Source organism: Triticum aestivum, chromosome 1B (genome assembly GCF_018294505.1).
Source record: "Triticum aestivum cultivar Chinese Spring chromosome 1B, IWGSC CS RefSeq v2.1, whole genome shotgun sequence".
NCBI classification, from domain to species: Eukaryota; Viridiplantae; Streptophyta; class Magnoliopsida; order Poales; family Poaceae; genus Triticum; species Triticum aestivum.
In genome coordinates this window covers 486,156,258-486,177,042 of record NC_057795.1, presented here as the reverse complement: position 1 = coordinate 486,177,042, position 20,785 = coordinate 486,156,258, and positions in this window count along the sequence as shown.

The window sequence follows — 20,785 nt, the reverse complement described above, 5'->3', positions numbered from 1 at the left end:
ATGCTCTATCACACATAAACCTCCTTATATCTTCCTCAAAACAGCCACCATACCTACCTATTATGGCATTTCCATAGCCATTCCGAGATATATTGCCATGCAACTTCCATCATCATCATCATGACATACATTACTTTTGTCATATTGCCATTGCGTGATCTTGTAGTTGACATCGTATTTGTTGCAAAGCCACCATGCATTATTTTCCATACATGTCACTCTTGATTCATTGCACCATCCCGGTACACCGTTGGAGGCATTCATATAGAGTCATATATTGTTCTAAGTTTCGAGTTGTAATCCTTGTGTTGTAATCAATAGAAGTGTGATGATCATCATTATTAGAGCATTGCCCAAATAAAAAAAAGAAAGGCCAAAAAAAGGAAAGGCCCAAAAAAAAGAAAATATAAAAAATATAAATAGGGCAATGCTACTATCTCTCTTTCCACACTTGTGCTTCAAAGTAGCACCTTGTTCTTCATGTAGTAAGTCTCATATATTGTGCTTCAAAGTAGCACCTTGTTCTTCATGTAGTGAGTCTCATAAGTTGTCTTTTTTATACTAGTGGGAATTTTTCATTATAGAACTTGGCTTGTATATTCCTACGATGGGCTTCCTCAAATGCCCTAGGTCTTCGTGAGCAAGCAAGTTGGATGCACACCCACTAGTTTTCTTTTGTTGAGCATCCATAGCTCTAGTGCATCCGTTGCTTGGCAATCCCTACTCCTCATGTTGACATCAATTGATGGGCATCTCCATAGCCCGTTGATTAAGCCTCGTCAATGTGAGACTTTCTCATTTTTTGTCTTCTCCACACAATCCCCATCATCATATTCTATTCCACCCATAGTGCTATATCCATGGCTCACGCTCATGTATTGCATGAAGGTTGAAAAAGTTTGAGATTATTTAAGTATGAAACAATTGCTTGGCTTGTCATCGGGGGTATAGAAGTTGGGAACATCTTTGTGTGACAAAAATGAAGCATAGCCTAACTATATGATTTTGTAGGGATGAACTTTCTTTTGTCATGTTATTTTGAGAAGACATGATTGCTTTGATTAGTATGCTTGAAGTATTATTATTTTTGTGTCAATATGAAATTTTGTCTTGAATCTTTCATATCTGAATATTCATATCGCAAGTAAGAAGATTTATATTGAAATTATGCCAAAGTATCACTCCGCATCAAATTTTTTTATCATTTACCTACTCGAGGACGAGCAGGAATTAAGCTTGGGGATGCTTGATACGTCTCCAACGTATCTATAATTTTTGATTGCTCCATGCTACTTTATCTACTGTTTTAGGCAATATTGGGCTTTATTTTCCACTTTTATATTATTTTTGGGACTAACCTATTAACCGGAGGCCCAACCCAGATTTGCTGTTTTATGTCTATTTCAGTGTTTCGAGGAAAAGGAATATCAGACGGAGTCAAAACGGAACGAAATCAACTGGAGAAGTTAATTTTGGAAGGAAACCAACCTGATGGGCTTGGAGTGCACGCCAGGGGAGTCCCGGGCTGCCCACGAGGGTGGAGGGCGCCCCCCTGGGCGTGCCCCCTACCTCGTGAGCAGCCTGAAGGTCCACCGACGTACCCCCTGCACCCATATATACCCACATACCCTAAAACTTCCAGAACAGAAGATAGATCGGGAGTTCCGCCGCCGCAAGCCTCTGTAGCCACCAAAAACCAATCGGGACCCTGTTCCGGCACCCTGCCGGAGGGGGATCCCATCACCGGAGGCCATCTTCATCATCCCGGCGCTATCCATGACGAGGAGGGAGTAGTTCACCCTCAGGGCTGAGGGTATGTACCAGTAGCTATGTGTTTGATCTCTCTCTCTCTCTCTCGTGTTCTCTCTCGTGTTCCTCTAAGGCATGGTCATGATGTATCCCGAGCTTTACTATTGTAGTTGGATCTTATGATGTTTCTCCCCCTCTACTCTCTTGTGATGAATTGAGTTTCCCCTTTGAAGTTATCTTATCGGATTGAGTCTTTTATGAACACTTGATGTATGTCTTGCGTGGGATAACCGTGGTGACAATGGGTTATTCTTGTTGGGGAACGTAGTAATTATAAAAAAAATCCTACGCACATGCAAGATCATGGTGATGCATAGCAATGAGAGGGGAGAGTGTTGTCCACGTACCCTCGTAGACCGTAAGCGGAAGCTTTATGACAACGCGGTTGATGTAGTCGTACGTCTTCGCGATCCAACCGATCCAAGCACCGAACGTACGGCACCTCCGATTTCAGCACACGTTTAGCTCGATGACGATCCCCGGACTCCGATCCAGTAGGGTGTCGGGGATGAGTTCCGTCAGCACGATGGCATGGTGACGATGATGATGTTCTACCGACGCAGGGATTCGCCTAAGCACCACAACGATATGACCGAGGTGGAATATGGTGGAGGGGGGCACCACACACGGCTAAGGAACAATCACGATGATCAACTTGTGTGTCTAGAGGTGCCCCCTGCCCCCGTATATAAAGGAGGGAGGGGGAGGTGCGGCCGGCCCCCTAGGGGTGCGCCTGGAGGAGTCCTACTCCCACCGGGAGTAGGACTCCCTCCTCTTGCCTTGGTGGAGAAGGAAAGGGGGGAGGGGAAAGAGGAAAGGGGGGCGCCGCCCCCCTTCCTTGTCCTATTCGGACTAGGGGGGAGGGGGCGCGCGGCCTGCCCTGGCCGGCCCTCCTCTTCTCCCTCATGGGCCATGTAGGCCCATTAACCCCCGGGGGGGTTCCGGTAACCCCCCGGTACTCCGGTAAAATCCCGATTTCACCCGGAACATTTCCGATATCCGAATATAGGCTTCCAATATATCAATCTTTATGTATCGACCATTTCGAGACTCCTCGTCATGTCCGTGATCACATCCGGGACTTCGAACAACCTTCGGTACATCAAAACTTATAAACTCATAATAAAACTGTCATCGTAACGTTAAGCGTGCGGACCCTATGGGTTCGAGAACTATGTAGACATGACCTAGAACTGTTCCCGGTCAATAACCAATAGCGGAACCTGGATGCTCATATTGGCTCCTACATATTCTACGAAGATCTTTATCGGTCAAGCCGCATAACAACATACGTTGTTCCCTTTGTCATCGGTATGTTACTTGCCCGAGATTCGATCGTCGGTATCCAATACCTAGTTCAATCTCGTTATCGGCAAGTCTCTTTACTCGTTACGTAATGCATCATTCCATAACTAACTCATTAGCTACATTGCTTGCAAGGCTTATAGTGATGTGCATTACCGAGAGGGCCCAGAGATACCTCTCCGACAATCGGAGTGACAAAACCTAATCTCGAAATACGCCAACTCAACATGTACCTTTGGAGACACCTGTAGAGCTCCTTTATAATCACCCAGTTATGTTGTGACGTTTGGTAGCACACAAAGTGTTCCTCCGGTAAACGGGAGTTTCATAATCTCATAGTTGTAGGAACTTTGTATAAGTCATGAAGAAAGCAATAGCAACATACTAAACTATCAAGTGCTAGGCTAACGGAATGGGTCAAGTCAATCACATCATTCTCCTAATGATGTGATACCGTTAATCAAATGACAACACATGTCTATGGTTAGGAAACATAACCATCTTTGATTAATGAGCTAGTCAAGTAGAGGCATACTAGTGACATTATGTTTGTCTATGTATTCACACATGTATCATGTTTCCAGGTAATACAATTCTAGCATGAATAATAAACATTTATCATGAAATGAGGAAATAAATAATAACTTTATTATTGCCTCCAGGGCATATTTCCATGAGTCTCCCACTTGCACTAGAGTCAATAATCTAGATTACACAATAATGATTCTAACACCCATGGAGTCTTGGTGTTGATCATGTTTTGCTCGTGGAAGAGGCTTAGTCAACGGGTCTGCAACATTCAGATCCGTATGTATCTTGCAAATCTCTATGTCTCCCACATGGACTTGGTCCCAGATGGAATTGAAGCGTCTCTTGATGTGCTTGGTCCTCTTGTGAAATTTGGATTCCTTTGCCAAGGCAATTGCACCAGTATTGTCACAGAAGATCTTCATTGGTCCCGATGCACTAGGTATGACACCTAGATCGGAAATGAACTCCTTCATCCAGACTCCTTCATTTGCTGCTTCTGAAGCAGCTATGTACTCCGGTTCACATTTAGATCCCGCCACAACGCTTTGTTTAGAACTGCACCAACTTACAGCTCCACCGTTTAATAAAAACACGTATCCAGTTTGTGATTTAGAATCGTCCGGATCAGTGTCAAAGCTTGCATCGACGTAACCATTTACGACTAGCTCTTTGTCACCTCCATAAACGAGAAACATATCCTTAGTCCTTTTCAGGTATTTCAGGATGTTCTTGACCGCTTTCCAGTGATCCACTCCTGGATTAATTTGGTACCTTCCTGCCAAGCTTATTGCTAAGCATACGTCAGGTCTGGTACACAGCATTGCATACATGATAGAGCCTATGGCTGAAGCATAGGGAACAACTTTCATTTTCTCTCTATCTTCTGCTGTGGTCGGGCATTTAGTCTGACTCAACTTCACACCTTGTAATACAGGCAGGAACCCTTTCTTTGCCTGATCCATTTTGAACTTTTTCAAAACTTTATGAAGGTATGTGCTTTGTGAAAGTCCAATTAAGTGTCTTGATCTATCTCTATAGATCTTGATGCCCAATATGTAAGCAGCTTCACCGAAGTCTTTCATTGAAAAACTTTTATTCAAGTATCCCTTTATGCTATCTAGAAATTCTATATCATTTCCAATTAACAATATGTCATCTACATATAATATCAGAAATGCTACAGAGCTCCCACTCACTTTCTTGTAAATACAGGCTTCTCCAAAAGTCTGTATAAAACCATATGCTTTGATCACACTATCAAAGCGTTTATTCCAACTCCGAGATGCTTGCACCAGTCCATAAATAGATCGCTGGAGCTTGCACACTTTGTTAGCACCTTTTGGATCGACAAAACCTTCCGGTTGCATCATATACAACTCTTCTTCCAGAAATCCATTCAGGAATGCAGTTTGACATCCATTTGCCAAATTTCATAATCATAAAATGCAGGCAATTGCTAACATGATTCGGACAGACTTAAGCATCGCTACGGGTGAGAAAGTCTCATCGTAGTCAACCCCTTGAAATTGTCGAAAACCTTTTGCAACAAGTCGAGCTTTATAGACAGTTACATTACCATCAGCGTCAGTCTTCTTCTTGAAGATCCATTTATTCTCAATGGCTTGCCGATCATCGGGCAAGTCAACCAAAGTCCATACTTTGTTCTCATACATGGATCCTATCTCAGATTTCATGGCTTCAAGCCATTTTGCGGAATCTGGGCTCATCATCGCTTCCTCATAGTTTGTAGGTTCGCCATGGTCAAGTAACATGACTTCCAGAATAGGATTACCGTACCACCCTGGTGCGGATCTTACTCTGGTAGACCTACGAGGTTCAGTAGAAACTTGATCTGAAGTTTCATGATCAATATCATTAGCTTCCTCACTAATTGGTATACTTGTCACAGGAACCGGTTCTTGTGATGAACTACTTTCCAATAAGGGAGCAGGTACAGTTACCTCATCAAGTTCTACTTTCCTCCCACTCACTTCTTTCAAGAGAAACTCCTTCTCTAGAAAGGATTCGAATTTAGCAACGAAAATCTTGCCCTCAGATCTGTGATAGAAGGTGTACCCAATAGTCTCTTTTGGGTATCCTATGAAGACACATTTCTCCGATTTGGGTTCGAGCTTATCTGGTTGAAGTTTCTTCACATAAGTATCGCAGCCCCAAAATTTAAGAAACGACAACTTTGGTTTCTTGCCAAACCACAGTTCATAAGGCGTCATCTCAACGGATTTTGATGGTGCCCTATTTAACGTGAATGCGGCCGTCTCTAAAGCATAACCCCAAAATGGTAGCAGTAAATCAGTAAGAGACATCATAGATCGCACCATATCTAGTAAAGTACGATTATGATGTTCGGACACACCATTTCGTTGTGGTGTTTCGGGTGGCGTGAGTTGCGAAACTATTCCGCATTGTTTCAAATGTAAACCAAGCTCGTAACTCAAATATTCTCGTCCACGACCAGATCGTAGAAATTTTATTTTCTTGTGACGATGATTTTCCACTTCACTCTGAAATTCTTTGAACTTTTCAAATGTTTCAGACTTGTGTTTCATCAAGTAGATATACCCATATCTGCTCAAATCATCTGTGAAGGTGAGAAAATAACGATACCCGCCGCGAGCCTCAATATTAATTGGACCACATACATCAGTATGTATGATTTCTAACAAATCAGTTACTCACTCCATAGTTTCGGAGAACGGCGTTTTAGTCATCTTGCCCATGAGGCACGGTTCGCAAGTACCAAGTGATTCATAATCAAGTGATTCCAAAAGTCCATCAGTATGGAGTTTCTTCATGCGCTTTACACCGATATGACCTAAACGGCAGTGTGACAAATAAGTTGCACTATCATTATCAACTCTGCATCTTTTGGCTTCAACATTATGAATATGTGTATCACTACTATCGAGATTTAATAAAAATATACCACTCTTCAAGGGTGCATGACCATAAAAGATATTACTCATATAAATAGAACAACCATTATTCTCTGATTTAAATGAATAACCGTCTTGCATCAAACAAGATCCAAATATAATGTTCATGCTCAACGCTGGCACCAAATAACAATTATTTAGGTCTAATACTAATCCTGATGGTAGATGTAGAGGTAGCGTGCCGACCGCGATCACATCGACTTTGGAACCATTTCCCACGCGCATCGTCACCTCATCCTTAGCCAATCTTCGCTTAATCCGTAGTCCCTGTTTCGAGTTGCAAATATTAGCAACAGAACCAGTATCAAATACCCAGGTGCTACTGCGAGTATTAGTAAGGTACACATCAATAACATGTATATCACATATACCTTTGTTCACTTTGCCATCCTTCTTATCCGCAAAATACTTGGGGCAGTTCCGCTTCCAGTGTCCAGTCTGCTTGCAGTAGAAGCACTCAGTCTCAGGCTTAGGTCCAGACTTGGGTTTCTTCTCCTGAGCAGCAACTTGTTTCTTGTTCTTCTTGAAGTTCCCCTTCTTCTTCCCTTTGCCCCTTCTCTTGAAACTGGTGGTCTTGTTAACCATCAACACTTGATTCTCTTTCTTGATTTCTACCTCCGCGGCTTTTAGCATTGTGAAGAGCTCGGGAATAGTCTTGTCCATCCCTTGCATATTATAGTTCATCACGAAGCTCTTGTAGCTTGGTGGCAGTGATTGAAGAATTCTTTCAATGACACTATCATCAGGAAGATTAACTCCCAGTTGAATCAAGTGATTATTATAACCAGACATTTTGAGTATGTGTTCACTGACAAAACTATTCTCCTCCATCTTACAGCTATAGAACTTATTGGAGACTTCATATCTCTCAATCCGGGCATTTGCTTGAAATATTAACTTCAACTCCTGAAACATCTCATATGCTCCATGACGTTCAAAACGTCGTTGAAGACCCGGTTCCAAGCCATAAAGCATGGCACACTGAACTATCGAGTAGTAATTAGCTTTGCTCTGCCAGACGTTCTTAACGTCGTCAGTTGCATCAGCAGCAGGCCTGGCACCCAGCGGTGCTTTCAGGACGTAATTCTTCTGTGCAGCAATGAGGATAATCCTCAGGTTATGGACCCAGTCCGTGTAATTGCTACCATCGTCTTTCAACTTAGCTTTCTCAAGGAATGCATTAAAATTTAACAGAACAACAGCACGAGCCATCTATCTACAACAAACATAGATAAGAAAAATACTATCAGGTACTAACTTCATGATAAATTTAAGTTCAATTAATCATATTACTTAAGAACTCCCACTTAGACAGACATCTCTCTAGTCATCTAAGTGATCACGTGATCCAAATCAACTAAACCATGTCCGATCATCATGTGAGATGGAGTAGTTTCAATGGTGAACATCTCTATGTTGATCATATCTACTATATGATTCACGTTCGACCTTTCGGTCTCCGTGTTCCGAGGCCATATCTGTATATGCTAGGCTTGTCAAGTTTAACCTGAGTATTCCGCGTGTGCAACTATTTTGCACCCGTTGTATTTGAACATAGAGCCTATCACACCCGATCGTCACGTGGTGTCTCAGCACGAAGAACTTTCGCAACGGTGCATACTCAGGGAGAACACTTCTTGATAATTTAGTGAGAGATCATCTTAAAGTGCTACCGTCAATCAAAGCAAGATAAGATGCATAAAGGATAAACATCACATGAAATCAATATAAGTGATATGATATGGCCATCATCATCTTGTGCTTGTGATCTCCATCTCCGAAGCACCGTCGTGATCACCATCGTCACCGGTGCAACACCTTGATCTCCATCGTAGCATCGTTGTCGTTACGCCATCTATTGCTTCTATGACTATCGCTACCGCTTAGTGATAAAGTAAAGCAATTACAGGGCGTTTGCATTTCATACAATAAAGCGACAACCATATGGCTCCTGCCAGTTGCCAAAAACTTCGGTTACAAAACATGATCATCTCATACAATAAAATATAGCATCATGTCTTGTATCACCCACAACTCACTTGTGTTCTACTCGTGCATATAACATCAACGCATAAAACCTGGCTCGGATGCCACTGTTGGGGAACGTAGTAATTTCAAAAAAAATCCTAGCACACGCAAGATCATGGTGATGCATAGCAACGAGAGGGGAGAGTGTTGTCCATGTACCCTCGTAGACCATAAGCGGAAGCGTTATGACAACGCGGTTGATGTAGTCGTACGTCTTCACGATCCGACCGATCGAAGCACCGAACGTACGGCACCTCCGAGTTCAGCACATGTTCAGCTCGATGACGATCCCCGGACTCCGATCAAGCAGGGTGTCAGGGATGAGTTCCGTCAGCATGATTGGGTGGTGACGATGATGATGTTCTACCGGCGCAGGGCTTCGCCGAAGCACCGCAACGATATGACCGAGGTGGAATATTGTGGAGGGGGGCACCGCACACGGCTAAGGAACGATCACGATGATCAACTTGTGTGTCTAGAGGTGCCCCCCTGCCCCCGTATATAAAGAAGGGAGGGGGGAGGTGCGGCCGGCCCCCTAGGGGTGCGCCTGGAGGAGTCCTACTCCCACTGGGTGTAGGACTCCCTCCTCTTGCCTTGGTGGAGAAGGAAAGGGGGGAGAGGAAAGAGGAAAGGGGGGAGGGGAAAGAGGAAAGGGGGGCGCCGCCCCCCCTTCTTGTCCTATTCGGACTAGGGGGAGGGGGCACGCAGCCTGCCTTGGCCGGCCCTCCTCTTCTCCCTCATGGCCCATGTAGGCCCATTAACCCCCGGGGGGGTTCCGGTAACCCCCCGGTACTCCGGTAAAATCCCGATTTCACCCGGAACGTTTCCGATATCCGAATATGGGCTTCCAATATATCAATCTTTATGTCTCGACCATTTCGAGACTCCTCGTCATGTCCGTGATCACATCCGGGACTTCGAACAACCTTCGGTACATCAAAACTTATAAACTCATAATAAAACTGTCATCGTAACGTTAAGCGTGCGGACCCTATGGGTTCGAGAACTATGTAGACATGACCTAGAACTGTCCGCTGTCAATAACCAATAGCGGAACCTGGATGCTCATATTGGCTCCTACATATTCTACGAAGATCTTTATCGGTCAAACCGCATAACAACATACGTTGTTCCCTTTGTCATCGGTATGTTACTTGCCCGAGATTCAATCGTCGGTATCCAATACCTAGTTCAATATCGTTACCGGCAAGTCTCTTTACTCGTTATGTAATGCATCATTCCATAACTAACTCATTAGCTACATTGCTTGCAAGGCTTATAGTGATGTGCATTACCGAGAGGGCCCAGAGATACCTCTCCGACAATCGGAGTGACAAAACCTAATCTCGAAATACGCCAACTCAACATGTACCTTTGGAGACACCTATAGAGCTCCTTTATAATCACCGAGTTACATTGTGACGTTTGGTAGCACACAAAGTGTTCCTCCGGTAAACGGGAGTTGCATAATCTCATAGTTGTAGGAACTTTGCATAAGTCATGAAGAAAGCAATAGCAACATACTAAACAATCAAGTGCTAGGCTAATGGAATGGGTCAAGTCAATCACATCATTCTCCTAATGATGTGATCCCGTTAATCAAAGGACAACACATGTCTATGGTTAGGAAACATAACCATCTTTGATTAATGAGCTAGACAAGTAAAGGCATACTAGTGACATTTTGTTTGTCTATGTATTCACACATGTATCATGTTTCCAGGTAATACAATTCTAGCATGAATAATAAACATTTATCATGAAATGAGGAAATAAATAATAACTTTATTATTGCCTCTAGGGCATATTTCCTTCAATTCTATTGATCCACTTGATGTATGTTTTGGTGATCAACTTGCGGGTTTTGTGACACTTGGGAACCTATGCATAGGGGTTGGCACACGTTCTTGACTCTCCGGTAGTAGCTTTGGGGCACTCTTTGAAGTACTTTTATGTTGGTTGGATGAATCTGAGATTTTGTGATGTATATCGTATAATCATGCCCACGGATACTTGAGATGACAATGGAGTATCTAGGTGACATTAGTGTTTTGGTTGATTTGTATCTTAAGGTGTTATTCTAGTACGAACTCTTTTATAGCTCGATCCGAAAGAATAGCTTTGTGGTGGTTTCATACCCGACCATAATCTCTACGTTTGTTCTCCGCTATTTGTGTCTTTGGAGTGACTCTTTGTTGCATGTTGAGGGCTTGTCATATGTTCTATCTATGTTATTATTGTTGAGAGAACTTGCACTAGTGAAAGTATGAACCCTAGGCCTTGTTTGCTACCATTGCAATACCGTTTACGCTCACTTTTACCGCTCGCTACCTTCCTGTTTTTGTTATTTCAGATTACAAAAACCTATAGCTACTATCTATTTTGCACTTGTATCTTCATCTCTTCGCCGAACTAGTGCACCTATACAATTTACCATTGTATTGGGTGTGTTGGGGACACAAGAGACTTTTTGTTATTTGGTTGCAGGGTTGCTTGAGAGAGACAATCTTCATCCTACGCCTCCTACAGATTGATAAACCTTAGGTCATCCACTTGAGGGAAATTTGCTACTGTCCTACAAACATGTGCACTTGCAGGCCCAACAACGTCTACAAGAAGAAGGTTGTGTAGTAGACATCACTGACCTGAACATTGGCCTGAAGGGCAGTACTGGCATTGTAAGCCACTTGGCTGGCCTCGTGCACCACCTTCACCTGCTCCATGACAAGGCTCACCTGGCGCAGAGCTTCCCTAGCGGCACTCGGCGAGTCATCTGGAGTCTGATACACAACAAAAAGTGATGGCTGCAGAGCAGCCGAGGTAGTTGCTTGGTCGGAGCTGTGGAGCTGCACTGGAGCAGCAGGAGTCGGTGCGGTCGAGCCCGCTGGACGATCAGTCGTCAGCGTGCTGGTGAATGTGACGCTGGTCCGAACAAGCTCTCCCGAGCGTTCGACCATCGCCTCGAGCGCCAGCGTCAACTGAGGAATCTGAACCTCAAGCCTCCTCCTGCCAGCACTCCCACTCCTCCTCTTCCTCTCCTGTAGAGGCACCTCTTCTTCGTCATCAGGGAGCACAACAACTTCTTGCGGAACTACAGAAAAGGAGAAAATGTCAGAAACCCTATCTATTGATAGTCTACACGATTCAACGAAGCTTGGCCGATCAGACTTACCGACTCGTGAGGTGGCTTCTTCGTCTCCTGGCGCCTTGTCAATGTCCATGTCAGTGGCAGCAGAGGTGGGGCTGTAAATACACATGAGTTAGTGAGTCAGAACAAGAAATTCTTTAGTCGACTTACAAAAATGCAAGCGAGATGCTCACCCCGAAGCGAGAGGGACGTCCATCTTGATCGGTGGCAGTGTCTTCCGGGCCTTGGGAGGAGCAACCTTAGGCTTCTTGGCCACCTTCTCCGTCGGCTCTAGAGTCGACGTCCGAGTGCGCTTCTGGGTAGTGGCACTCGAAGCCATGCTTTTTCCACGCCCAGCAGATGGGTCATTTTGCTGTTTGGATCGACTTTCAGAGCACGACGGTGAGTCGACCTCTTCCTCCTCGTCCGACTCCTCGCTCTCCTCCTCCTCCTCTTCTCTCGGGGACTCCCACTCGCCACTTGATACGTCTCCAACGTATCTATAATTTTTTATTGTTCCATGCTATTATATTACCCCTTTTGGATGTTTATGGGCTTTATTTTACATATTTATATCATTTTTGGGACTAACCTACTAACCGGAGGCCCAGCCCATATTGCTGTTTTTTCCCCTATTTCAGTATTTAGAAGAAAAGGAATATCAAACAGAGTCCAAATGGAATGAAACCTTCGGGAGCGTGATTTTTGGAACAAATCTGATCCAAAGAGCTTGGAGTGCAAGTCAAGAAGCAGCCGAGGCTCCCACGAGATAGGAGGGCGCCCCCCCCATAGGGCGCGCCCCCTATCTCGTGGGCCCCTTGAGCAGCCACCGACGTACTTCTTCCTCCTATATATACCTACGGACCCCGAAAACATCCAGCAGCACCACAAAACAGAATTTCCACCGCCGTAACCTTTTGTATCCGCGAGATCTCATCTTGGAGCCTTTGTCGGCACTCTGCCGGAGGGGGAATCAACCATGGAGGGCTTCTACATCAACACCATAGCCCCTCCGATGAGTTGTGAGTAGTTTACCACAGACCTACGGGTCCATAGTTATTTGCTAGATGGCTTCTTCTCTCTTTTTGGATCTCAATACAATGTTCTCCCCCTCTCTTGTGGAGATCTATTCGATGTAATCTCTTTTTGCGGTGTGTTTGTCGAGATTCGATGAATTGCGGGTTTATGATCAAGTTTATCTATGAATAATATTTGAATCTTCTCTGAATTCTTTTATGTATGATTGAGTTATCTTTGCAAGTCTCTTCGAATTATCAGTTTGGTTTGGCCTACTAGATTGATCTTTCTTGCCATGGGAGAAGTGTTTAGCTTTGGGTTCAATCTTGCGGTGTTCTTACCCAGTGACAGAAAGGGTTGCAAGACACGTATTGTATTGTTGCCATCGAGGATAACAAGATGGGGTTTATATCATATTGCATGTGTTTATCCCTCTACATCATGTCATCTTGCTTAAAGCGTTACTCTATTCTTATGAACTTAATACTCTAGATGCAGGCAGGAGTCGGTCGATGTGTGGAGTAATAGTAGTAGATGCAGGCAGGAGTCGGTCTACTTGTTATGGACGTGATGCCTATATACATGATCATGCATAGATAATCTCATAACTATGCGCTTTTCTATCAATTGCTCGACAGTAATTTGTTCACCCACCGTAATACTTATGCTATCTCGAGAGAAGCCTCTAGTGAAACCTATGGCCCCCAGGTCTATCTCTTATCATATTCGCTTTCAATCTATCTTTATTTGCATCTTTACTTTTTGCATCTATATTATAAAATACCAAAAATATATTTATCTTATCTTACTATCTTTATTAGATCTCACATTCGCAAGAGGCCGTGAAGGGATTGACAACCCCTTTATTGCGTTGGTTGCGAGTTCTCAGTTTGTTTGTGTAGGTGAGTGGGACTTTTGAGGAGCCTCCTACTGGATTGATACCTTGGTTCTCAAAACTGAGGGAAATACTTACACTACACTTTGCTGCATCACCCTCTCCTCTTCGAGGAAAACCAACGCAAGCTCAAGACGTAGCAAGAAGGATTTCTGGCGCCGTTGCCGAGGAGGTCTTCACTCAAGTCAAGACATACCAAGTACCCATCACAAACCCATCTCCCTCGCATTTACATTATTTGCCTCTCGTTTTCCTCTCCCCCACTTCATCCTTGTCGTTTTATTCGCCCTCTCTTTCCTAGTCTCCTCCTCTCTTTTTCGCTTGCCGTTTTTCTGTTTGCTTGTGTGTTGGATTAGTTGTTGCCATGGCACAAGATAATACCAAGTCGTGTGACTTCTCGAATACCAATAATAATGATTTCCTTAGTACTCTGATTGCTCCTCTTAATGATGTTGAGTCTTGTGAAATCAATGCTGCTTTGTTGAATCTTGTTATGAAAGATCAATTCACCGGCCTTCCTAGTGAAGAGTTCGCTACTCATCTAAACAACTTTGTTGATTTGTGTGATATGCAAAAGAAGAAAGATACGGATAACAATATTGTAAAATTAAAGTTATTTCCGTTTTCACTTAGAGATCGTGCTAAAGTTTGGTTTTCGTCTTTGCCCAAAAATAGTATTGATTCCTGGAACAAGTGCAAAGATGCTTTTATCTCTAACTATTTTCCTCCCGCTAAGATCATCACTCTTAGGAACGATATTATGAATTTTAAACAACTTGATCATGAGCATGTTCCCCAATCTTGGGAAAGAATGAAATTGATGCTTCGCAATTGCCCTACTCATGGTTTGAATTTATGGATGAGCATACAAAAAATTTATGCCGGTTTGAACTTTTCTTCTAGAAATCTCTTAGATTCGGCCGCGGGAGGCACGTTTATGGAAATTACGTTAGGAGATGCTACAAAATTGCTTGATAATATTATGGCTAATTATTCTCAATGGCACACCGAAAGATCTTCTAGTAAAAAAGTGCATGCTATAGAAGAAATCAATGTTTTGAGTGGAAAGATGGATGAACTTATGAAGATGTTTGCTACTAAAAATACTCCTCTTGATCCCAATGATATGCCTTTGTCTTCCTTGATTGAGAATAATAATGAATCTATGGATGTGAATTTTGTTGGTAGGAATAGTTTTGGAAACAATGCTTATAGAGGAAATTTTAATACTAGATCGTTCCCTAGTAATCCCTCTAATAATTATGGAAATTCCTACAATAATTCTTATGGTAATTTTAATAATATGCCCTCTGATTTTGAGAATAGTGTGAAAGAATTTATGATTTCTCAAAAGAATTTTAATGCTTTGCTTGAAGAAAAATTGCTCAAAGTTGATGATTTGGCTAGGAACATTGATAGACTTTCGCTTGATGTTAATTCTCTTAAACTTGGATCTTCTTCTCCTAAGCATGATATCAATGAGTCTCTCAAAGTAATGAGAATTTCCATTGATGAGTGCAAGGAAAGAACCGCTAGATTGTGTGCTAAAAAAGAAAGCTTTATAAAAGCGTGTTCTTCTAGTCTCCGTGAAAATAAAGATGAGGATCTTAAAGTTATTGATGTGTCTCCGATTAGATCTATGTTTTGCAAGGTGAATTTTGATGATTATGGGAGTGATGAAGAATCAACTTTGCCTAGAAGGCGTCCCAAAAATTCAGAATCTTTAGATCTTAATGCTAAATTTGGTAAAAGAGAGATTGGAGAATCCTCAACTTCTAATAATATTGAACCTACTATCTCGGATTTCAAGGAATTTGATTATGATAATTGCTCTTTAAAAGGTTGTATTTCCTTGTTGCAATCCGTTGTTAATTCTCCTCATGCTTATAGTCAAAATAAAGCTTTTACCAAACATATTGTTGATGCCTTGATGCAATCTTATGATGAAAAACTGAATTTGGAAGTTTCTATACCTAGAAAACTTAACGATGAGTGGGAACCTACTATAAAGATTAGAATTAAAGATTATGAGTGTTTTGCTTTGTGTGATTTGGGTGCTAGTGTTTCCACGATTCCGAAAACTTTATGTGATATTCCAGGTTTCCATGATCTTGATGATTGCTCTTTAAATTTGCACCTTGCGGATTCCACCATTAAAAAGCCTATGGGAAGGATCAATGATTTTTATAGTTGCAAATAGAAATTTGGTGCCCGTAGATTTTATCGTTCTTGATATAGATTGGAATCTTTCTTGCCCTATTATTCTTGGTAGACCTTTCCTTAGAACGATTGATGCGATTATTGATATGAAGGAAGGGAACATTAGATTCCTATTTCCCTTAAAGAAAGGCATGGAACACTTGCCAAGAAAGAAAGTAAAATTACCTTATGAATCTATCATGCGTGCTACATATGAATCTAGTGCCAAAGATGGCACTAGTTAGATCTATCTTTGCTTTTATGCCTGGCTAGGGGCGTTAAATGATAGCGCTAGTTGGGAGGCAACCCAATTTTTCTTTATGTTTTTTGTCTTTGGTCCTGTTTAGGAATAAATCTTGCATCTACTCTCTGTTTAGATGTGTTTTTATCTTTTAATTAGTGTTTGTGCCAAGTAGAACCTAGAGGATAACCTACGATGTTAGTTGATTTGATTCTGCTGAAAAACAGAAACTTTGCGCGCACGAATATAATTTTGTTAAATCACAGGAACGTGCTTTTGCGTTGATTCTTTTTGATGCTGTTCAATAGACAAATTTTCCAGGACTTCCTATTTTGGTAGGATTTTTAGAGTTCCAGAAGTTTGCGTTAGTTACAGATTGCTACAGACTGTTCTGTTTTTGACAGATTCTGTTTTTCGTGTGTTGTTTGCTTATTTCAATGCATCTATGGCTAGTAATTCAGTCTATGAACCATAAAGAAGTTGGAATACAGTAGGTTTAACACCAAAATAAATAAAGAATGAGTTCATTGCAGTACCTTATGTGGTGGTTTTGTTTTCTTTCACTAACGGAGCTTATAAGATTTCCTGTTGAGTTTTGTGTTGTGAAGTTTTCAAGTTTTGGGTAAAGCTTTTATGGACTATGGAATAAAGGGTGGCAAGAGCCTAAGCTTGGGGATGCCCATGGCACCCCAAGATATTCAAGAATAGCGAAAAGCCTAAGCTTGGGGATGCCCTGGGAAGGCATCCCCTCTTTCGTCTTCGTTCATTGGTAACTTTACTTGGAGCTATATTTTTATTCGCCACATGATATGTGTTTTGCTTGGAGCGTCGTGTATTATATTAGTCTTTGATTTTTAGTTTACCACAATCATCCTTGCTGTACACACCTTTTGGGAGAAGCCTATTTGATTAGAATTTGCTAGAATACTCTATGTGCTTCACTTATATCTTTTGAGCTTGATAGTTTTTGCTCTAGTGCTTCACTTATATCTTTTAGAGCACGGTGGTGTCTTAATTTTGAAGAAATTGCTAGTCTCTCATGCTTCACTTATATTATTTTGAGAGTCTTTTAGAACAGCATGGTATTTTCTATTATCATAAAGTTGGTCCTAGAATGATGAGCATCCAAGTTGGGTATAATAAAAACTATCATAGGAAGTGAATTGGATGCTATGATCAACTTGATACTTGATAATTGTTTTGAGATATGGAGGTAGTGATATTAAAGTCATGCTAGTTGGGTGATTATGAATTCAAAGAATGCTTGTGTTGAAGTTAGCAAGTCCCTTAGCATGCACGTATGGTTAAAGTTGTGTAACAAATTTGAAACATGAAGTGTACTTGGCTTGTGCATCCTTATGAGTGGCGGTCGGGGACGAGCGATGGTCTTTTCCTACCAATCTATCCCCCTAGGAGCATGCGCGTAGTACTTGATTTTTGATGACTTCTAAATTTTTGCAATAAGTATATGAGTTCTTTTGACTAATGTTGAGTCCATGGATTATACGCACTTTTACCTTTCCGCCTTTGCTAGCCTCTTCGGTACCGTGCATTGCCCTTTCTCACCTTGAGAGTTGGTGCAAACTTCGCCGGTGCATCCAAACCCCGTGATACGATACGCTCTATCACACATAAACCTCCTTATATCTTCCTCAAAACAGCCACCATACCTACCTATTATGGCATTTCCATAGCCATTCCGAGATATATTGCCATGCAACTTTCCACCGTTCCGGTCTCATGACATACTTTACTTTTGTCATATTGCCATTGCATGATCATGTAGTTGACATCGTATTTGTGGCAAAGCCACCATGCATTATTTTTCATACATGTCACTCTTGATTCATTGCACCATCCCGGTACACCACCGGAGGCATTCATATAGAGTCATATCTTGTTCTAGTTTCGAGTTGTAATTCTTATGTTGTAATCAATAGAAGTGTGATGATCATCATTATTAGAACATTGCCCAAAGAAAAAAGAAGGCCAAAAAAAGAAAGGCCCAAAAGAAAAAAGAAAAAAGAAAAAAGAAATAAATAAAAAGGGCAATGTTACTATCTCTTTTTCCACACTTGTGCTTCAAAGTAGCACCTTGTTCTTCATGTAGTGAGTCTCATATCTTGTGCTTCAAAGTAGCACCTTGTTTTTCATGTAGTGAGTCTCATAAGTTGTCTTTTTCATACTAGTGGGAATTTTTCATTATAGAACTTGGCTTGTATATTCCTACGATGGGCTTCCTCAAATGCCCTAGGTCTTCATGAGGAAGCAAGTTGGATGCACACCCACTAGTTTTCCTTTGTAGAGCATTTGTAGCTATAGTGCATCCGTTGCATGGCAATCCCTACTCCTCATGTTGACATCAATTGATGGGCATCTCCATAGCCCGTTGACTATCCTCGTCAATGTGAGACTTTCTCCTTTTTTGTCTTCTCCACACAATCCCCATCATCATATTCTATTCCACCCATAGTGCTATATCCATGGCTCACGCTCATGTATTGCGTGAAGATTGAAAAAGTTTGAGATTATTTAAGTATGAAACAATTGCTTGGCTTGTCATCGGGGGTATAGAAGTTGGGAACATCTTTGTGTGACGAAAATGAAGCATAGCCTAACTATATGATTTTGTAGGGATGAACTTTCTTTTGCCATGTTATTTTGAGAAGACATGATTACTTTGATTAGTATGCTTGAAGTGTTACTATTTCTTATGTCAATATGAACTTTTATTTTGTATTCATTTGGATCTGAACATTCATGCCACAATGAAGAAAATTACATTATGAATTATGCTAGGTAGCATTCCACATCAAAATTTCTCTTTTTATCGTTTACCTACTCGAGGACTAGTAGGAATTAAGCTTGGGGATGCTTGATACGTCTCCAACGTATCTATAATTTTTGATTGTTCCATGCTATTATATTACCCCTTTTGGATGTTTATGGGCTTTATTTTACATATTTATATCATTTTTGGGACTAACCTACTAACCGGAGGCCCAGCCCATATTGCTGTTTTTTTGCCTATTTCAGTATTTCGAAGAAAAGGAATACTAAACGGATTCCAAACGGAATGAAACCTTCGGGAGCGTGATTTTTGGAACAAATCTGATCCAGAGAGCTTGGAGTGCAAGTCAAGAAGCTCCGAGGGCCCCACGAGATAGGAGGGCGCCCCCCCTGTAGGGCGCGCCCCCTGTCTCATGGGCCCCTCGGGCGGCCACCGACGTACTTCTTCCTCCTATATATACCTACGGACCCCGAAAACATCCAGGAGCACCACGAAACACAATTTCCACCGCCGTAACCTTCTGTATCCGCGAGATCTCATCTTGGAGCCTTCGTCGACACTCTGCCGGAGGGGGAATCGACCATGGAGGGCTTCTACATCAACACCATAGCCCCTCCGATGAGTTGTGAGTAGTTTACCACAGACCTACGGGTCCATAGTTATTAGCTAGATGGCTTCTTCTCTCTTTTTGGATCTCAATACAATGTTCTCCCCCTCTCTTGTGGAGATCTATTCGATGTAATCTCTTTTTGCGGTGTGTTTGTCGAGATCCGATGAATTGTGGGTTTATGATCAAGTTTATCTATGAATAATATTTGAATCTTCTCTGAATTCTTTTATGTATGATTGAGTTATCTTTGCAAGTCTCTTCGAATTATCTGTTTGGTTTGGCCTACTAGATTGATCTTTCTTGCCATGGGAGAAGTGTTTAGCTTTGGGTTCAATCTTGCGGTGTTCTTACCCAGTGACAGAAAGGGTTGCAAGACACGTATTGTATTGTTGCCATCGAGGATAACAAGATGGGGTTTATATCATATTGCATGTGTTTATCCCTCTACATCATGTCATCTTGCTTAAAGCGTTACTCTGTTCTTATGAACTTAATACTCTAGATGCAGGCAGGAGTCGGTCGATGTGTGGAGTAATAGTAGTAGATGCAGGCAGGAGTCGGTCTACTTGTTATGGACGTGATGCCTATATACATGATCATGCCTAGATAATCTCATAACTATGCGCTTTTCTATCAATTGCTCGACAGTAATTTGTTCACCCACCGTAATACTTATGCTATCTCGAGAGAAGCCTCTAGTGAAACCTATGGCCCCCGGGTCTATCTCTTATCATATTTGCTTTCAATCTATCTTTATTTGCATCTTTACTTTTTGCATCTATATTATAAAATACCAAAAATATATTTATCTTATCTACTATCTTATTAGATCTCACTTTCGCAAGTGGCCGTGAAGGGATTGACAACCCCTTTATTGCGTCGGTTGCGAGTTCTCAGTTTGTTTGTGTAGGTGCATGGGACTTTTGAGGAGCCTCCTACTGGATTGATACCTTGGTTCACAAAACTAAGGGAAATACTTACGCTACACTTTGCTGCATCACCCTCTCCTCTTTGAGGAAAACCAACGCAAGCTCAAGACGTAGCACCACTCTCCTCTGCACTGTCCTCCCCCTCCTGGTCCTGCGCCAAAGCCTGTTCGCCGTTGGGCATTGAGTGCATCTCAGTGAATACCTGCAAAGCAAATCTACCGAAGCAAGAGTCAGCCAACAACAAGTACAGTCGGAACACGAGCCGAAAACGGTCGGAACGGAGGATGTACCTTGTCGGGTGGGTTGCCATCACCGAAAGGGACGACTCGCCTGGATCCTCTAGGGTTGT